The following is an 18,335-nucleotide window of genomic DNA, read 5'->3' as shown; positions in this document are numbered from 1 at the left end:
ATCTTGAACCCTCAGAACTACAGTGCTATGATGTCACTCACTTCCACAGGCCTTGCAGAGTGTAAACAACAACAACCCAGCTTTGTTGTGTATGTAACCAAAGGGATTTGTGATGTCACCTAGAACCTTCACAGCAGCGACAGCTTTATGAGGAGCATCAGCACTGCTCTGCCTGAGCAGAACCATCACCGCCATAGGTTGTCAAATAACCCGGATTTAACCCACACAGGTAAGTCCAATGGGGTGCAGGCATGTCCTCTATGCTTACAGCTTCCCGTGGGTGTTGGTTTGATACCGTTTGGGGACAGCCAAGGAGGCATCTGCAGGCAACAAAGGTAGGTGTGTGCTTGTGTGTGTGTTTCCTATGCAGATCCTAAGCCCAGTGTCACATGCAAGTAGGAGGAGTAAGAAGGGTTCCTGGCAAATCCGGGTTATGGATTGCATTTAAAAAGGCCCCGTGGGAGTGCAATGGGCCCCTGTCTTGCTGCTTAGCAATAATGGTATGGGTTTAGGTTCTGCTGTGTGTACTGGTGGTTGACTGCCCCCCAGCCCAGAGTGTGCATGGAAAATTGTCTGGCAGCCTCCCTGACAGCAAGCAGTGATAGTGCCCATGAAGGGGACCTTGTTGGGCCCGCCCCTTTCACGGTTATCGCTTCTCGGCCTTTTGGCTAAGATCAAGTGTAGTATCTGTTCTTATCAGTTTAATATCTGATACGTCCCCTATCTGGGGACCATATATTAAATGGATTTTTGAGAACGGGGGCCGATTTCGAAGCTTGCTTCCGTCGCCCTATGCATTGACCCGATATGGCAGTATCTTCGGGTACAGTGCACCACCCCCTTACAGGGTTAAAAAGAAAGATTCCTACTTCCTACTTTCATTGCTACCTGCTTGCTGGCTAGCCAGCTAGCCAGCCCTGTGGGCCTTGCTGCTGCTGCAGCCAAAAAACAAAAGGTGGTGCTGCTGCTGCTTCTGCTGCTTCTGCTTCTGCTTGTGTCTGGCCCCTGTTGGAGCGTCCAGGCACAGGACTTCTGCTGCTGCTGACTAAATGGCCTCCTTAATTGGATCATTTGAGTAGCCAGCACACCTGTGCAGGTAGGGCATGACATGATAGGCAGCTGCCTTGATAGCGGGTGGGTGCTGAATGTTCCTAATTGACAAAATAAGATTAATGCTTATGAAGAAATATAAAATCTCATCCCTTCCCCAATATCGCGCCACACCCCTACCCCTTAATTCCCTGGTTGAACGTGATGGACATATGTCTTTTTTCGACCGTACTAACTATGTAACTATGTAACATAACATGGGGGGGGGGGGGGGGGGGTCTCCTGGCTGTTCACACAGGTGTGTCATTGCTGTACATTGACCATGCATTGCTTCTGTGGTATTGCAAAGGCAAAGACAAATGCTTCCAGCCATCCATTGCACTAATGGATTGGTCATCAGCTGGCTGTCTATGTCCCGCATCAATATAGACCAAAGTACAGAGGGTTAGGCTATGCTATTGTGCACCTACCTGATGCATCAGAAGGTGCGAGGCCCTTGCTAAATTCTGTGCACAGACTTTGAGATCTATGCTTTAGACTGTATCTAAACCTGCTCCAACATGGACTGACATTCTGGCCTACTTTCAGCCGATGCGACTTGTCTGTCGCTGAACAGTCGCTTTTTATGTATTCAGCACCTATGTATAATGTTGTAAAAATGCTCTAGAAGCTAAAGTCGCAGAAATGTCACACATATTTGGCCTGCAACTTTCTGTGCGACAAATTCAGACAGGAAAAATCAGTATAAATCCTTAGAAAATTATCCCCCAGTGTCTCCATCTGCTGGCGGTATTGAATAAGCATTGCTGCACTGATGGGGTATGCATTAGACGAAAAAAAAGAAGAAAAAGAAGAATAATACGCCCAGAAAAGAGGCGAAAAGGAGAAAAACGTAAAAAAAAACGTGAAAAAAAAGTAAGAGGAAGAGAAGGGAAAAAAAGGTGGAAATGGGTTTAAAAGTGATTTCGGCGGAGAAATATATATATATATATATATATATATATATATATATATGCGCACACACACACATAGATATAAACGTATTCTCCGTTGAGATATTGCAGCCGCTGCTGTGTCCAGGCCCAGGAGCCTTAGCACTGTGCTGTGATGTCACTCAATACCACTGACATCACTAGGTGTAAACAACATCTCTCCTTTGCTGTGTATGTGACTATGGAGCTGTTTGGTGATGTCGTCTATTACGGCCTTCATAGAAGCAACAGGAGATTGTTGCATCCATCTTGAACCCTCAGAACTACAGTGCTATGATGTCACTCACTTCCACAGGCCTTGCAGAGTGTAAACAACAACAACCCAGCTTTGTTGTGTATGTAACCAAAGGGATTTGTGATGTCACCTAGAACCTTCACAGCAGCGACAGCTTTATGAGGAGCATCAGCACTGCTCTGCCTGAGCAGAACCATCACCGCCATAGGTTGTCAAATAACCCGGATTTAACCCACACAGGTAAGTCCAATGGGGTGCAGGCATGTCCTCTATGCTTACAGCTTCCCGTGGGTGTTGGTTTGATACCGTTTGGGGACAGCCAAGGAGGCATCTGCAGGCAACAAAGGTAGGTGTGTGCTTGTGTGTGTGTTTCCTATGCAGATCCTAAGCCCAGTGTCACATGCAAGTAGGAGGAGTAAGAAGGGTTCCTGGCAAATCCGGGTTATGGATTGCATTTAAAAAGGCCCCGTGGGAGTGCAATGGGCCCCTGTCTTGCTGCTTAGCAATAATGGTATGGGTTTAGGTTCTGCTGTGTGTACTGGTGGTTGACTGCCCCCCAGCCCAGAGTGTGCATGGAAAATTGTCTGGCAGCCTCCCTGACAGCAAGCAGTGATAGTGCCCATGAAGGGGACCTTGTTGGGCCCGCCCCTTTCACGGTTATCGCTTCTCGGCCTTTTGGCTAAGATCAAGTGTAGTATCTGTTCTTATCAGTTTAATATCTGATACGTCCCCTATCTGGGGACCATATATTAAATGGATTTTTGAGAACGGGGGCCGATTTCGAAGCTTGCTTCCGTCGCCCTATGCATTGACCCGATATGGCAGTATCTTCGGGTACAGTGCACCACCCCCTTACAGGGTTAAAAAGAAAGATTCCTACTTTCATTGCTACCTGCTTGCTGGCTAGCCAGCTAGCCAGCCCTGTGGGCCTTGCTGCTGCTGCAGCCAAAAAACAAAAGGTGGTGCTGCTGCTGCTTCTGCTGCTTCTGCTTCTGCTTGTGTCTGGCCCCTGTTGGAGCGTCCAGGCACAGGACTTCTGCTGCTGCTGACTAAATGGCCTCCTTAATTGGATCATTTGAGTAGCCAGCACACCTGTGCAGGTAGGGCATGACATGATAGGCAGCTGCCTTGATAGCGGGTGGGTGCTGAATGTTCCTAATTGACAAAATAAGATTAATGCTTATGAAGAAATATAAAATCTCATCCCTTCCCCAATATCGCGCCACACCCCTACCCCTTAATTCCCTGGTTGAACGTGATGGACATATGTCTTTTTTCGACCGTACTAACTATGTAACTATGTAACATAACATGGGGGGGGGGGGGGGGGTCTCCTGGCTGTTCACACAGGTGTGTCATTGCTGTACATTGACCATGCATTGCTTCTGTGGTATTGCAAAGGCAAAGACAAATGCTTCCAGCCATCCATTGCACTAATGGATTGGTCATCAGCTGGCTGTCTATGTCCCGCATCAATATAGACCAAAGTACAGAGGGTTAGGCTATGCTATTGTGCACCTACCTGATGCATCAGAAGGTGCGAGGCCCTTGCTAAATTCTGTGCACAGACTTTGAGATCTATGCTTTAGACTGTATCTAAACCTGCTCCAACATGGACTGACATTCTGGCCTACTTTCAGCCGATGCGACTTGTCTGTCGCTGAACAGTCGCTTTTTATGTATTCAGCACCTATGTATAATGTTGTAAAAATGCTCTAGAAGCTAAAGTCGCAGAAATGTCACACATATTTGGCCTGCAACTTTCTGTGCGACAAATTCAGACAGGAAAAATCAGTATAAATCCTTAGAAAATTATCCCCCAGTGTCTCCATCTGCTGGCGGTATTGAATAAGCATTGCTGCACTGATGGGGTATGCATTAGACGAAAAAAAAGAAGAAAAAGAAGAATAATACGCCCAGAAAAGAGGCGAAAAGGAGAAAAACGTAAAAAAACGTGAAAAAAAAGTAAGAGGAAGAGAAGGGAAAAAAAGGTGGAAATGGGTTTAAAAGTGATTTCGGCGGAGAAATATATATATATATATATATATGCGCACACACACACATAGATATAAACGTATTCTCCGTTGAGATATTGCAGCCGCTGCTGTGTCCAGGCCCAGGAGCCTTAGCACTGTGCTGTGATGTCACTCAATACCACTGACATCACTAGGTGTAAACAACATCTCTCCTTTGCTGTGTATGTGACTATGGAGCTGTTTGGTGATGTCGTCTATTACGGCCTTCATAGAAGCAACAGGAGATTGTTGCATCCATCTTGAACCCTCAGAACTACAGTGCTATGATGTCACTCACTTCCACAGGCCTTGCAGAGTGTAAACAACAACAACCCAGCTTTGTTGTGTATGTAACCAAAGGGATTTGTGATGTCACCTAGAACCTTCACAGCAGCGACAGCTTTATGAGGAGCATCAGCACTGCTCTGCCTGAGCAGAACCATCACCGCCATAGGTTGTCAAATAACCCGGATTTAACCCACACAGGTAAGTCCAATGGGGTGCAGGCATGTCCTCTATGCTTACAGCTTCCCGTGGGTGTTGGTTTGATACCGTTTGGGGACAGCCAAGGAGGCATCTGCAGGCAACAAAGGTAGGTGTGTGCTTGTGTGTGTGTTTCCTATGCAGATCCTAAGCCCAGTGTCACATGCAAGTAGGAGGAGTAAGAAGGGTTCCTGGCAAATCCGGGTTATGGATTGCATTTAAAAAGGCCCCGTGGGAGTGCAATGGGCCCCTGTCTTGCTGCTTAGCAATAATGGTATGGGTTTAGGTTCTGCTGTGTGTACTGGTGGTTGACTGCCCCCCAGCCCAGAGTGTGCATGGAAAATTGTCTGGCAGCCTCCCTGACAGCAAGCAGTGATAGTGCCCATGAAGGGGACCTTGTTGGGCCCGCCCCTTTCACGGTTATCGCTTCTCGGCCTTTTGGCTAAGATCAAGTGTAGTATCTGTTCTTATCAGTTTTTCATGCCGGTGGATAGTAACGCCGGTATGGGGCTGGTGGGGATGGGTGCTGCATGGAGGATGCAGGTGTACCAGGGCTTTCCGGGGCTGGTTCTGAGGAATCAGCTCGACGGCTGCCCCGATGTGACCTGTTCCCTCCGGGTCTCGCCATGAGGCTGAGAGGGTCTAGAGCCGAGGTACTTTTGTGCCTCGGGGAGTGGTGACCCCGAGGTGCCGAAACTCACTGGGAGGATAGACTCACTGAGTTGAAGCACGGGCACCATAATCTCTTCACCTTGTGGCACTCACCTCTTGATTCCCGGCCTTCTGGCTAGGATCAGAGAAATTTTTATAGATCCGGCCGGATGTCCGGGCAGTATATCTGCACACATTCACTTATTTATTTCTTTTTTGTCTCACTGTGTCACTTTTTGCGTGTTGTGTGTTCACAGGATTGGTCAGGATGCGGTAGCCCTTCTGGGTGTCCCTCCTGGCGGTCTAGGGGAGGTGTGTGTGGCCATTAGGTTCCGCAGCTCCCTGCAAACACCCCGGGTACTCCTGCTTTGGCAGGGTACCTACCGTAATCGGCTCTGCGGGCAGATACCTTGGCTAACGCCAAGGGGGATGCCGGGAGCATTTGTGGTCCCCTAGTAGCTTCGGCGAAAAGGGACATCGAACCTGGAACCTCGCAGGTACCTTTTGGTCCGGAGGCGAAGGGTAAGGTTTGTTGGGGGGCCTCTCTCCTATCGGAGAAGGGCTTGCGATAGACCGCATCCTTTGTGCACGTTTTTTTAGTGTAACACGTTTGCACTTTTTCTTGCACTTTGGGTGAATCGAAAGCACGTTCCTCGGCTTTAGATAAAAAAAAAAAAAAAAAAAAATCTGTTCTTATCAGTTTAATATCTGATACGTCCCCTATCTGGGGACCATATATTAAATGGATTTTTGAGAACGGGGGCCGATTTCGAAGCTTGCTTCCGTCGCCCTATGCATTGACCCGATATGGCAGTATCTTCGGGTACAGTGCACCACCCCCTTACAGGGTTAAAAAGAAAGATTCCTACTTTCATTGCTACCTGCTTGCTGGCTAGCCAGCTAGCCAGCCCTGTGGGCCTTGCTGCTGCTGCAGCCAAAAAACAAAAGGTGGTGCTGCTGCTGCTTCTGCTGCTTCTGCTTCTGCTTGTGTCTGGCCCCTGTTGGAGCGTCCAGGCACAGGACTTCTGCTGCTGCTGACTAAATGGCCTCCTTAATTGGATCATTTGAGTAGCCAGCACACCTGTGCAGGTAGGGCATGACATGATAGGCAGCTGCCTTGATAGCGGGTGGGTGCTGAATGTTCCTAATTGACAAAATAAGATTAATGCTTATGAAGAAATATAAAATCTCATCCCTTCCCCAATATCGCGCCACACCCCTACCCCTTAATTCCCTGGTTGAACGTGATGGACATATGTCTTTTTTCGACCGTACTAACTATGTAACTATGTAACATAACATGGGGGGGGGGGGGGGGGGGGGTCTCCTGGCTGTTCACACAGGTGTGTCATTGCTGTACATTGACCATGCATTGCTTCTGTGGTATTGCAAAGGCAAAGACAAATGCTTCCAGCCATCCATTGCACTAATGGATTGGTCATCAGCTGGCTGTCTATGTCCCGCATCAATATAGACCAAAGTACAGAGGGTTAGGCTATGCTATTGTGCACCTACCTGATGCATCAGAAGGTGCGAGGCCCTTGCTAAATTCTGTGCACAGACTTTGAGATCTATGCTTTAGACTGTATCTAAACCTGCTCCAACATGGACTGACATTCTGGCCTACTTTCAGCCGATGCGACTTGTCTGTCGCTGAACAGTCGCTTTTTATGTATTCAGCACCTATGTATAATGTTGTAAAAATGCTCTAGAAGCTAAAGTCGCAGAAATGTCACACATATTTGGCCTGCAACTTTCTGTGCGACAAATTCAGACAGGAAAAATCAGTATAAATCCTTAGAAAATTATCCCCCAGTGTCTCCATCTGCTGGCGGTATTGAATAAGCATTGCTGCACTGATGGGGTATGCATTAGACGAAAAAAAAGAAGAAAAAGAAGAATAATACGCCCAGAAAAGAGCGAAAAGGAGAAAAACGTAAAAAAACGTGAAAAAAAAGTAAGAGGAAGAGAAGGGAAAAAAAGGTGGAAATGGGTTTAAAAGTGATTTCGGCGGAGAAATATATATATATATATATATATATATATATATATATATGCGCACACACACACATAGATATAAACGTATTCTCCGTTGAGATATTGCAGCCGCTGCTGTGTCCAGGCCCAGGAGCCTTAGCACTGTGCTGTGATGTCACTCAATACCACTGACATCACTAGGTGTAAACAACATCTCTCCTTTGCTGTGTATGTGACTATGGAGCTGTTTGGTGATGTCGTCTATTATGGCCTTCATAGAAGCAACAGGAGATTGTTGCATCCATCTTGAACCCTCAGAACTACAGTGCTATGATGTCACTCACTTCCACAGGCCTTGCAGAGTGTAAACAACAACAACCCAGCTTTGTTGTGTATGTAACCAAAGGGATTTGTGATGTCACCTAGAACCTTCACAGCAGCGACAGCTTTATGAGGAGCATCAGCACTGCTCTGCCTGAGCAGAACCATCACCGCCATAGGTTGTCAAATAACCCGGATTTAACCCACACAGGTAAGTCCAATGGGGTGCAGGCATGTCCTCTATGCTTACAGCTTCCCGTGGGTGTTGGTTTGATACCGTTTGGGGACAGCCAAGGAGGCATCTGCAGGCAACAAAGGTAGGTGTGTGCTTGTGTGTGTGTTTCCTATGCAGATCCTAAGCCCAGTGTCACATGCAAGTAGGAGGAGTAAGAAGGGTTCCTGGCAAATCCGGGTTATGGATTGCATTTAAAAAGGCCCCGTGGGAGTGCAATGGGCCCCTGTCTTGCTGCTTAGCAATAATGGTATGGGTTTAGGTTCTGCTGTGTGTACTGGTGGTTGACTGCCCCCCAGCCCAGAGTGTGCATGGAAAATTGTCTGGCAGCCTCCCTGACAGCAAGCAGTGATAGTGCCCATGAAGGGGACCTTGTTGGGCCCGCCCCTTTCACGGTTATCGCTTCTCGGCCTTTTGGCTAAGATCAAGTGTAGTATCTGTTCTTATCAGTTTAATATCTGATACGTCCCCTATCTGGGGACCATATATTAAATGGATTTTTGAGAACGGGGGCCGATTTCGAAGCTTGCTTCCGTCGCCCTATGCATTGACCCGATATGGCAGTATCTTCGGGTACAGTGCACCACCCCCTTACAGGGTTAAAAAGAAAGATTCCTACTTTCATTGCTACCTGCTTGCTGGCTAGCCAGCTAGCCAGCCCTGTGGGCCTTGCTGCTGCTGCAGCCAAAAAACAAAAGGTGGTGCTGCTGCTGCTTCTGCTGCTTCTGCTTCTGCTTGTGTCTGGCCCCTGTTGGAGCGTCCAGGCACAGGACTTCTGCTGCTGCTGACTAAATGGCCTCCTTAATTGGATCATTTGAGTAGCCAGCACACCTGTGCAGGTAGGGCATGACATGATAGGCAGCTGCCTTGATAGCGGGTGGGTGCTGAATGTTCCTAATTGACAAAATAAGATTAATGCTTATGAAGAAATATAAAATCTCATCCCTTCCCCAATATCGCGCCACACCCCTACCCCTTAATTCCCTGGTTGAACGTGATGGACATATGTCTTTTTTCGACCGTACTAACTATGTAACTATGTAACATAACATGGGGGGGGGGGGGGGGGGGGGGTCTCCTGGCTGTTCACACAGGTGTGTCATTGCTGTACATTGACCATGCATTGCTTCTGTGGTATTGCAAAGGCAAAGACAAATGCTTCCAGCCATCCATTGCACTAATGGATTGGTCATCAGCTGGCTGTCTATGTCCCGCATCAATATAGACCAAAGTACAGAGGGTTAGGCTATGCTATTGTGCACCTACCTGATGCATCAGAAGGTGCGAGGCCCTTGCTAAATTCTGTGCACAGACTTTGAGATCTATGCTTTAGACTGTATCTAAACCTGCTCCAACATGGACTGACATTCTGGCCTACTTTCAGCCGATGCGACTTGTCTGTCGCTGAACAGTCGCTTTTTATGTATTCAGCACCTATGTATAATGTTGTAAAAATGCTCTAGAAGCTAAAGTCGCAGAAATGTCACACATATTTGGCCTGCAACTTTCTGTGCGACAAATTCAGACAGGAAAAATCAGTATAAATCCTTAGAAAATTATCCCCCAGTGTCTCCATCTGCTGGCGGTATTGAATAAGCATTGCTGCACTGATGGGGTATGCATTAGACGAAAAAAAAGAAGAAAAAGAAGAATAATACGCCCAGAAAAGAGGCGAAAAGGAGAAAAACGTAAAAAAACGTGAAAAAAAAGTAAGAGGAAGAGAAGGGAAAAAAAGGTGGAAATGGGTTTAAAAGTGATTTCGGCGGAGAAATATATATATATAATATATATATATATATATATATATATATATATGCGCACACACACACATAGATATAAACGTATTCTCCGTTGAGATATTGCAGCCGCTGCTGTGTCCAGGCCCAGGAGCCTTAGCACTGTGCTGTGATGTCACTCAATACCACTGACATCACTAGGTGTAAACAACATCTCTCCTTTGCTGTGTATGTGACTATGGAGCTGTTTGGTGATGTCGTCTATTACGGCCTTCATAGAAGCAACAGGAGATTGTTGCATCCATCTTGAACCCTCAGAACTACAGTGCTATGATGTCACTCACTTCCACAGGCCTTGCAGAGTGTAAACAACAACAACCCAGCTTTGTTGTGTATGTAACCAAAGGGATTTGTGATGTCACCTAGAACCTTCACAGCAGCGACAGCTTTATGAGGAGCATCAGCACTGCTCTGCCTGAGCAGAACCATCACCGCCATAGGTTGTCAAATAACCCGGATTTAACCCACACAGGTAAGTCCAATGGGGTGCAGGCATGTCCTCTATGCTTACAGCTTCCCGTGGGTGTTGGTTTGATACCGTTTGGGGACAGCCAAGGAGGCATCTGCAGGCAACAAAGGTAGGTGTGTGCTTGTGTGTGTGTTTCCTATGCAGATCCTAAGCCCAGTGTCACATGCAAGTAGGAGGAGTAAGAAGGGTTCCTGGCAAATCCGGGTTATGGATTGCATTTAAAAAGGCCCCGTGGGAGTGCAATGGGCCCCTGTCTTGCTGCTTAGCAATAATGGTATGGGTTTAGGTTCTGCTGTGTGTACTGGTGGTTGACTGCCCCCCAGCCCAGAGTGTGCATGGAAAATTGTCTGGCAGCCTCCCTGACAGCAAGCAGTGATAGTGCCCATGAAGGGGACCTTGTTGGGCCCGCCCCTTTCACGGTTATCGCTTCTCGGCCTTTTGGCTAGATCAAGTGTCTGGTCAGGAGGATCCTGGGAGTTTGTCCTACCTTTTCCAAGGGGGGCTGCTACGAGGAACCGAAAAGGCGATCGACAAGATGGGTGTTCGCATCCGTTACCTTACATCCGGTGAAACGCGGATTCGTTTTTCCTTTCGCTTTGATGTTGATGAAGACAAACAAGAACTCGTCCAACTTTCTTATTTTGTGAAAGAAACTCTCTACAAGCTTCTTGGGGTGAAGAAAGAGAACATCGTCTGTCTCAGAGATCCTCGGAAGGGCAGCTTCATCCTAACTCTGGACTCTGCTTATGCATGCCAGAATCTTTTTGAGAAGCTGAAAAGCAATCAAGACCTTGCTGAGCTTGATGGGATCACGGTCACAGTGTTGTATACTGGAGGCGATATTCCTCTAGTTGTGTGTATGCACAATCCCTTTGTGACTGTGTCCCATATTGAGCTCTTTTTGGGGAAATACTGCAGTTCTGTTAAGTATTCCCATAAGGTGATGAATTCAGAAGACCTATGGACGGGGAAACATAAGTTTTTTGTGAAAATGAAGGAGGATGCTACTGGCATTGGAGGGTTGTGTCATCCACCCTCCAACTTTTCTATCGGTCGGGATAAGGGCTATTTGTTTTATCCCGAGATGCCTACTTTTTGTAGGAAATGTAAGAAATTCGGACATACTATGGAAGTTTGCACGGACACTACAGTTCGCTGTGGTCGGTGCAATCAAGAAGGCCATGTTTCTAAGGACTGTGCTAAAATCATCTGCAACATTTGTGGTGAAGAAGGCCATGCCTTTAAAGATTGCAGTCTCCGTTCCAGTGTAGCTAGATCGTGGGCTGACCGTGTAGCGGGGAGAGTGGGTGTAGTGCAAGCTGAAGTACCACCTGCGAAAGCACCCCAGCGGTCTGAGGCGCCTTCAGAAAAGCCGGCTGTAACTTCTGATGTCGTGGCGGAGCTTATGGACCTTTCTGCTGCTGTGCCTGGGACAGAGGGGAGACCTTCTGTGGAGGGTTCTGGCGGTGGAGGGTCACTAGTGAGCAGTGAAGCCATGGAGGTTGGCGTGAAGGAGATCAAGCGGAAGAAGGAACTCGGAGATGAGCCACAACTTGGCATTAAACGGCCTGTCAAAAAAAGCTCAGACGAATGTGAGGACAGTCAACATGCATGGAGGCCTTCTATAAGATCAGCGTCCGATCCAAAAAATATCAAAGAGTTCGAAAGCCCGGAGTCACCTGTGGGTTTCATATCGGACTCAAACTCCAGTAGCGAATAGCTTCCTTAAAGTGCTCCTCTCTTAATGTGAGAGGTCTAAAGAGCCCTACGAGAAGGGCTGCTTTGTTTAGTTTTTTAGAGACCTTGGACTGTTCTCTGTTCTTTTTACAAGAATGTGGAATTGAACATAGTCCAAATTATGAGGACCTTTGTCGTGGCTGGACTTTGGGACCATCGGTCTGGTCGGGTGACAATCTGAACAGATCTTCAGGTGTTGGGATCTTGTTTAGAGGTTCAGATGTACAAGTTTTGTCCTTCTTAGAAATTATACCTGGTAGAGCGCTATTAGTTAATATTAAGTACAATGGCTCGGAGATTAAGCTTTTTAACATCTATGCTTCTCCTGAAAAAAATGAGAGAGCCGACTTGATTAATGATATTCAGGCTTTTATCCCAGGTTCAACACCTATTTTAATGGCTGGAGATTTTAATTGTTGTATGAGTGGTGATCATCGTGAGAGTGGAAGTGTGCATGTCAGAGTGGATAAAACAGAGAAACAGATTAAGAGTATGACTGAGGATTTTAACTTTACCGATGTCTGGAGGAGAAAATACCCAGACGACCCTGGTTACACATGGGAAAATAATGTCTGCAAATCCAGGATTGATTTTATTTTTTTATCGGAAAGTTTTAATCTAGTTGATGTTTCTCTTTTATCGAATATTTTCTCTGATCATAAGTTATTATATGCACATGTCACTTTACCTGGCCTAGAGAAAGGCAGAGGCGTTTGGAAGCTCAACATTACTTTATTAGAGGACATGAAAACAAAAAATTATTTTATTGCTGCTTATAACAAATGGAGATTGCGTCAATCCCAATATAAAAATATTTTGGATTGGTGGGAGGATGTTAAAAAGTGGACTAAACTGTTTTTTATCCGTGTGGGCATCCAAAAGGCTAAGGAGAAAAAGTTATGGTTTAAAATGTTAAACACTAAAATCCAAACATATTATAAACTAAAGCAAGCCGGGCTTGAGATGGATGATGTTATTGCTCAGACAAAGAATGAAATAAAAAATGCCATTAGTCAAAAAGGAAAAGAAATGATTTTTAACAGCAAGGTGCAATGTCTGGAGAATGATGAAAAGTGTTCGAGATTCTTTTTTAAGAAGGTGGTGGGAAAGAAAGAAATGATATCTGTAATAGAAGGGAAGATAACTAATGAAGAGATGTTGCGAGAAGCACAAGTATTTTATCAGGAGCTTTTTAATAAAAAAGATATTGATATTTCCTTTACTAATGATGTTTTAGATACCTTGGATTCAAAACTTGACAAAACTGACCAAGAAAGCCTTTGTGATGAAATCTTTTTACCTGAACTTTTAAGCACTTTTAAGAGTTTTTTAAATGGTAAAACACCTGGTTCGGATGGGTTGCCAGTTGAATTTTATCTGTGTTTTTGGTCCATTTTAAAAGATGATCTTTTAGGTATTTTTAACTGTGCTTTTAAATCTGAGATTTTACCTGCGTCCTGGAGAGATGGTGTTGTTACTCTGATTTTTAAAAAAGGAGACATCTCTAAATTAGAAAATTGGAGGCCTATTACCCTGCTAAATACAGACTATAAGGTTTTAGCAAAAATTTTAGCAAATAGGCTCAAGCAGGTAATTGCTAAGGTTATACACAGTGACCAAGTATGCGGAGTACCTGGAAGGAAAATAAGTGATCATCTAAACCTTGTAAAAGATGTTTTATGGTATCAGAAACAATGTGATCAGAAATTGGCAATTTTATCCTTGGATTTTCAAAAGGCTTATGACCGTGTTTCTCATGATTTTTTATGGTTGGTTTTAAAGAAAATGAATTTTCCTGATTTTATTGTTGGAAAAATTGCACTTTTATATAAAAACTGTTTTAGTCGTATTTTAATAAACGGTTTTTTATCCCAAGAGGTATGTTTACAGTCTGGGGTGAAACAGGGGTGCCCCCTATCACCCATTCTTTTCATATGTGCAATAGAACCTCTGTTGAATGTTTTGAGAAAAGATAAGCTCATTAGAGGAGTGCCAATCCCTGGAAGTGGAGGACAGAGCGTAAAGACGATAGCATATATGGATGATGTTAATATTCTATGTTCAGATGAACCATCCCTGAAACGTGCTATCAGACAGACAGAATTTTTTTGTGAGGGCTCTGGCTTCAAATTAAATAAAAATAAATGTGATTGCTTTGCAATAGGGAATTGGGGCAATACGGAGGTGAATGTGCAATATGATAAAATCAAAATCTTGGGTGTCATCTTTGACAATGAAAATAATGGAGAGGAAAGCTGGTCCATCGTCAAAGAGAAAGTGCAAAAGAAAATAAGTTTTTGGAAAATGAGGAAATTAACAATAGAAGGAAAAGTACTGATAATGAAAGCTTTGTTGCTACCTATCATGCTATATTTAAGCTTGGTTTTCCCACCGAGTGAACGCACCTTAAAGTTTTTAAACAAGATTTGCTTTCATTTTTTATGGGGGTCTAAAATGGATAAACTCAGGAGAGATGTAATGATGAAGACAAAGAAATTGGGGGGTAAGGATGTGCCTGATTTAAAAAGGTTTTTATATATTCACTTTTTTTCTATGTGTTTTAATGGCTTGCAAAGAAACTGTTATTGGTCTTATTTTTTAAAATATGCTGCAGGTCACATTTTTAGAAAAAGAAAGTGGATAACCTTACCTTTAACGTCCCCAATCTTATTTATTCCCCCAGCGCACTATGTGGTTTTAGAAAAGATTATTCGTATTTATGGCATTGCTAATTTTAGTCAAGAAATTTGTAGTAATGCACGAAAATTAGTTCCTGAAATCAGGAAGATAGAACAGATTTGCTTAATATCTAATTATTCCACTGAGAAATCTCTAAGAGTTTGGAGGATGGTGAATATGGGATTCTTATCTAATGACTTAAAAGATCTGGCCTGGCAGATAGCACATCAATGTTTGCCTACCAGAGAATTCCAACACAGAAGAGGATTGTGTCGTAGTGCAAAGTGCCCGAGAATGGGGTGTCCTAGTGAGGAAACAGTTTTACACCTTTTTTGGAACTGTTTTTACGCCCAAGAGATATGGCATTTGATAGTACCCTTACTAAAATTCATTTCTGATCTTAATTTTTTAAATCATGAAGTTATTTTATATGGATTTTATAATGTTTTATCTGTGGAGAAGTCTCGGGTTTTGTGGATTAGTATAAATTGTATTAAAATTGCACTATGGAAGACAAGGAATATTCTTCTTTTTAAAAGAGACACTATTACCTCTAAAGATTGTGTTCGCCTAGCTCTTAGTGAGATGCATGTTTTCTATTTATTGGATAAAAAAAGATTAGGTCACAAAGTGGCTAAAAGTCTTTGGAATCTACATCTGTGGAATATGCTTTTAGCAGACTAAGTGTAATCTGGACTGCGTAAGGTCTTTTAGTCTAAGAATATTATATCTAAAAGTAAAAAAATCTGTTCTTATCAGTTTAATATCTGATACGTCCCCTATCTGGGGACCATATATTAAATGGATTTTTGAGAACGGGGGCCGATTTCGAAGCTTGCTTCCGTCGCCCTATGCATTGACCCGATATGGCAGTATCTTCGGGTACAGTGCACCACCCCCTTACAGGGTTAAAAAGAAAGATTCCTACTTTCATTGCTACCTGCTTGCTGGCTAGCCAGCTAGCCAGCCCTGTGGGCCTTGCTGCTGCTGCAGCCAAAAAACAAAAGGTGGTGCTGCTGCTGCTTCTGCTGCTTCTGCTTCTGCTTGTGTCTGGCCCCTGTTGGAGCGTCCAGGCACAGGACTTCTGCTGCTGCTGACTAAATGGCCTCCTTAATTGGATCATTTGAGTAGCCAGCACACCTGTGCAGGTAGGGCATGACATGATAGGCAGCTGCCTTGATAGCGGGTGGGTGCTGAATGTTCCTAATTGACAAAATAAGATTAATGCTTATGAAGAAATATAAAATCTCATCCCTTCCCCAATATCGCGCCACACCCCTACCCCTTAATTCCCTGGTTGAACGTGATGGACATATGTCTTTTTTCGACCGTACTAACTATGTAACTATGTAACATAACATGGGGGGGGTCTCCTGGCTGTTCACACAGGTGTGTCATTGCTGTACATTGACCATGCATTGCTTCTGTGGTATTGCAAAGGCAAAGACAAATGCTTCCAGCCATCCATTGCACTAATGGATTGGTCATCAGCTGGCTGTCTATGTCCCGCATCAATATAGACCAAAGTACAGAGGGTTAGGCTATGCTATTGTGCACCTACCTGATGCATCAGAAGGTGCGAGGCCCTTGCTAAATTCTGTGCACAGACTTTGAGATCTATGCTTTAGACTGTATCTAAACCTGCTCCAACATGGACTGACATTCTGGCCTACTTTCAGCCGATGCGACTTGTCTGTCGCTGAACAGTCGCTTTTTATGTATTCAGCACCTATGTATAATGTTGTAAAAATGCTCTAGAAGCTAAAGTCGCAGAAATGTCACACATATTTGGCCTGCAACTTTCTGTGCGACAAATTCAGACAGGAAAAATCAGTATAAATCCTTAGAAAATTATCCCCCAGTGTCTCCATCTGCTGGCGGTATTGAATAAGCATTGCTGCACTGATGGGGTATGCATTAGACGAAAAAAAAGAAGAAAAAGAAGAATAATACGCCCAGAAAAGAGGCGAAAAGGAGAAAAACGTAAAAAAACGTGAAAAAAAAGTAAGAGGAAGAGAAGGGAAAAAAAGGTGGAAATGGGTTTAAAAGTGATTTCGGCGGAGAAATATATATATATATATATATATATATATATATATATATGCGCACACACACACATAGATATAAACGTATTCTCCGTTGAGATATTGCAGCCGCTGCTGTGTCCAGGCCCAGGAGCCTTAGCACTGTGCTGTGATGTCACTCAATACCACTGACATCACTAGGTGTAAACAACATCTCTCCTTTGCTGTGTATGTGACTATGGAGCTGTTTGGTGATGTCGTCTATTACGGCCTTCATAGAAGCAACAGGAGATTGTTGCATCCATCTTGAACCCTCAGAACTACAGTGCTATGATGTCACTCACTTCCACAGGCCTTGCAGAGTGTAAACAACAACAACCCAGCTTTGTTGTGTATGTAACCAAAGGGATTTGTGATGTCACCTAGAACCTTCACAGCAGCGACAGCTTTATGAGGAGCATCAGCACTGCTCTGCCTGAGCAGAACCATCACCGCCATAGGTTGTCAAATAACCCGGATTTAACCCACACAGGTAAGTCCAATGGGGTGCAGGCATGTCCTCTATGCTTACAGCTTCCCGTGGGTGTTGGTTTGATACCGTTTGGGGACAGCCAAGGAGGCATCTGCAGGCAACAAAGGTAGGTGTGTGCTTGTGTGTGTGTTTCCTATGCAGATCCTAAGCCCAGTGTCACATGCAAGTAGGAGGAGTAAGAAGGGTTCCTGGCAAATCCGGGTTATGGATTGCATTTAAAAAGGCCCCGTGGGAGTGCAATGGGCCCCTGTCTTGCTGCTTAGCAATAATGGTATGGGTTTAGGTTCTGCTGTGTGTACTGGTGGTTGACTGCCCCCCAGCCCAGAGTGTGCATGGAAAATTGTCTGGCAGCCTCCCTGACAGCAAGCAGTGATAGTGCCCATGAAGGGGACCTTGTTGGGCCCGCCCCTTTCACGGTTATCGCTTCTCGGCCTTTTGGCTAAGATCAAGTGTAGTATCTGTTCTTATCAGTTTAATATCTGATACGTCCCCTATCTGGGGACCATATATTAAATGGATTTTTGAGAACGGGGGCCGATTTCGAAGCTTGCTTCCGTCGCCCTATGCATTGACCCGATATGGCAGTATCTTCGGGTACAGTGCACCACCCCCTTACAGGGTTAAAAAGAAAGATTCCTACTTTCATTGCTACCTGCTTGCTGGCTAGCCAGCTAGCCAGCCCTGTGGGCCTTGCTGCTGCTGCAGCCAAAAAACAAAAGGTGGTGCTGCTGCTGCTTCTGCTGCTTCTGCTTCTGCTTGTGTCTGGCCCCTGTTGGAGCGTCCAGGCACAGGACTTCTGCTGCTGCTGACTAAATGGCCTCCTTAATTGGATCATTTGAGTAGCCAGCACACCTGTGCAGGTAGGGCATGACATGATAGGCAGCTGCCTTGATAGCGGGTGGGTGCTGAATGTTCCTAATTGACAAAATAAGATTAATGCTTATGAAGAAATATAAAATCTCATCCCTTCCCCAATATCGCGCCACACCCCTACCCCTTAATTCCCTGGTTGAACGTGATGGACATATGTCTTTTTTCGACCGTACTAACTATGTAACTATGTAACATAACATGGGGGGGGGGGGGGGGGGTCTCCTGGCTGTTCACACAGGTGTGTCATTGCTGTACATTGACCATGCATT

The 18,335-nt window shown here is 44.9% G+C and overlaps 6 non-coding genes and 1 pseudogene across 6 annotated transcripts; all 7 read left to right on the top strand.

Moving 5' to 3' along the window:
- Positions 1-648: 648 nt before the first annotated feature.
- On the top strand, positions 649-839 carry LOC130336461 (U2 spliceosomal RNA). Its single transcript, XR_008877885.1, has one exon. It is a non-coding gene; the product is annotated as a U2 spliceosomal RNA (small nuclear RNA).
- Positions 840-2,936: 2,097 nt separating this feature from the next.
- LOC130336460 (U2 spliceosomal RNA) lies at positions 2,937-3,127 on the top strand. The gene has a single exon (XR_008877884.1). It is a non-coding gene; the product is annotated as a U2 spliceosomal RNA (small nuclear RNA).
- A 2,070-nt stretch (positions 3,128-5,197) lies between these two features.
- LOC130336445 (U2 spliceosomal RNA) lies at positions 5,198-5,385 on the top strand. The gene has a single exon (XR_008877873.1). It is a non-coding gene; the product is annotated as a U2 spliceosomal RNA (small nuclear RNA).
- A 693-nt stretch (positions 5,386-6,078) lies between these two features.
- On the top strand, positions 6,079-6,265 carry LOC130336441 (U2 spliceosomal RNA). The gene has a single exon (XR_008877869.1). It is a non-coding gene; the product is annotated as a U2 spliceosomal RNA (small nuclear RNA).
- A 2,089-nt stretch (positions 6,266-8,354) lies between these two features.
- Positions 8,355-8,545, top strand: LOC130336459 (U2 spliceosomal RNA). The gene has a single exon (XR_008877883.1). It is a non-coding gene; the product is annotated as a U2 spliceosomal RNA (small nuclear RNA).
- A 6,813-nt stretch (positions 8,546-15,358) lies between these two features.
- Positions 15,359-15,535, top strand: LOC130336436 (U2 spliceosomal RNA; annotated as a pseudogene).
- Positions 15,536-17,612: 2,077 nt separating this feature from the next.
- LOC130336457 (U2 spliceosomal RNA) lies at positions 17,613-17,803 on the top strand. Its single transcript, XR_008877881.1, has one exon. It is a non-coding gene; the product is annotated as a U2 spliceosomal RNA (small nuclear RNA).
- The last annotated feature ends 532 nt before the right edge of the window (positions 17,804-18,335 follow it).

The sequence above is a fragment of the Hyla sarda genome, unplaced genomic scaffold (assembly GCF_029499605.1).
Source record: "Hyla sarda isolate aHylSar1 unplaced genomic scaffold, aHylSar1.hap1 scaffold_479, whole genome shotgun sequence".
NCBI classification, from domain to species: Eukaryota; Metazoa; Chordata; class Amphibia; order Anura; family Hylidae; genus Hyla; species Hyla sarda.
The sequence above is the reverse complement of the archived record's forward strand: the minus strand, read 5'-3'. Positions and strand labels throughout refer to the sequence as shown.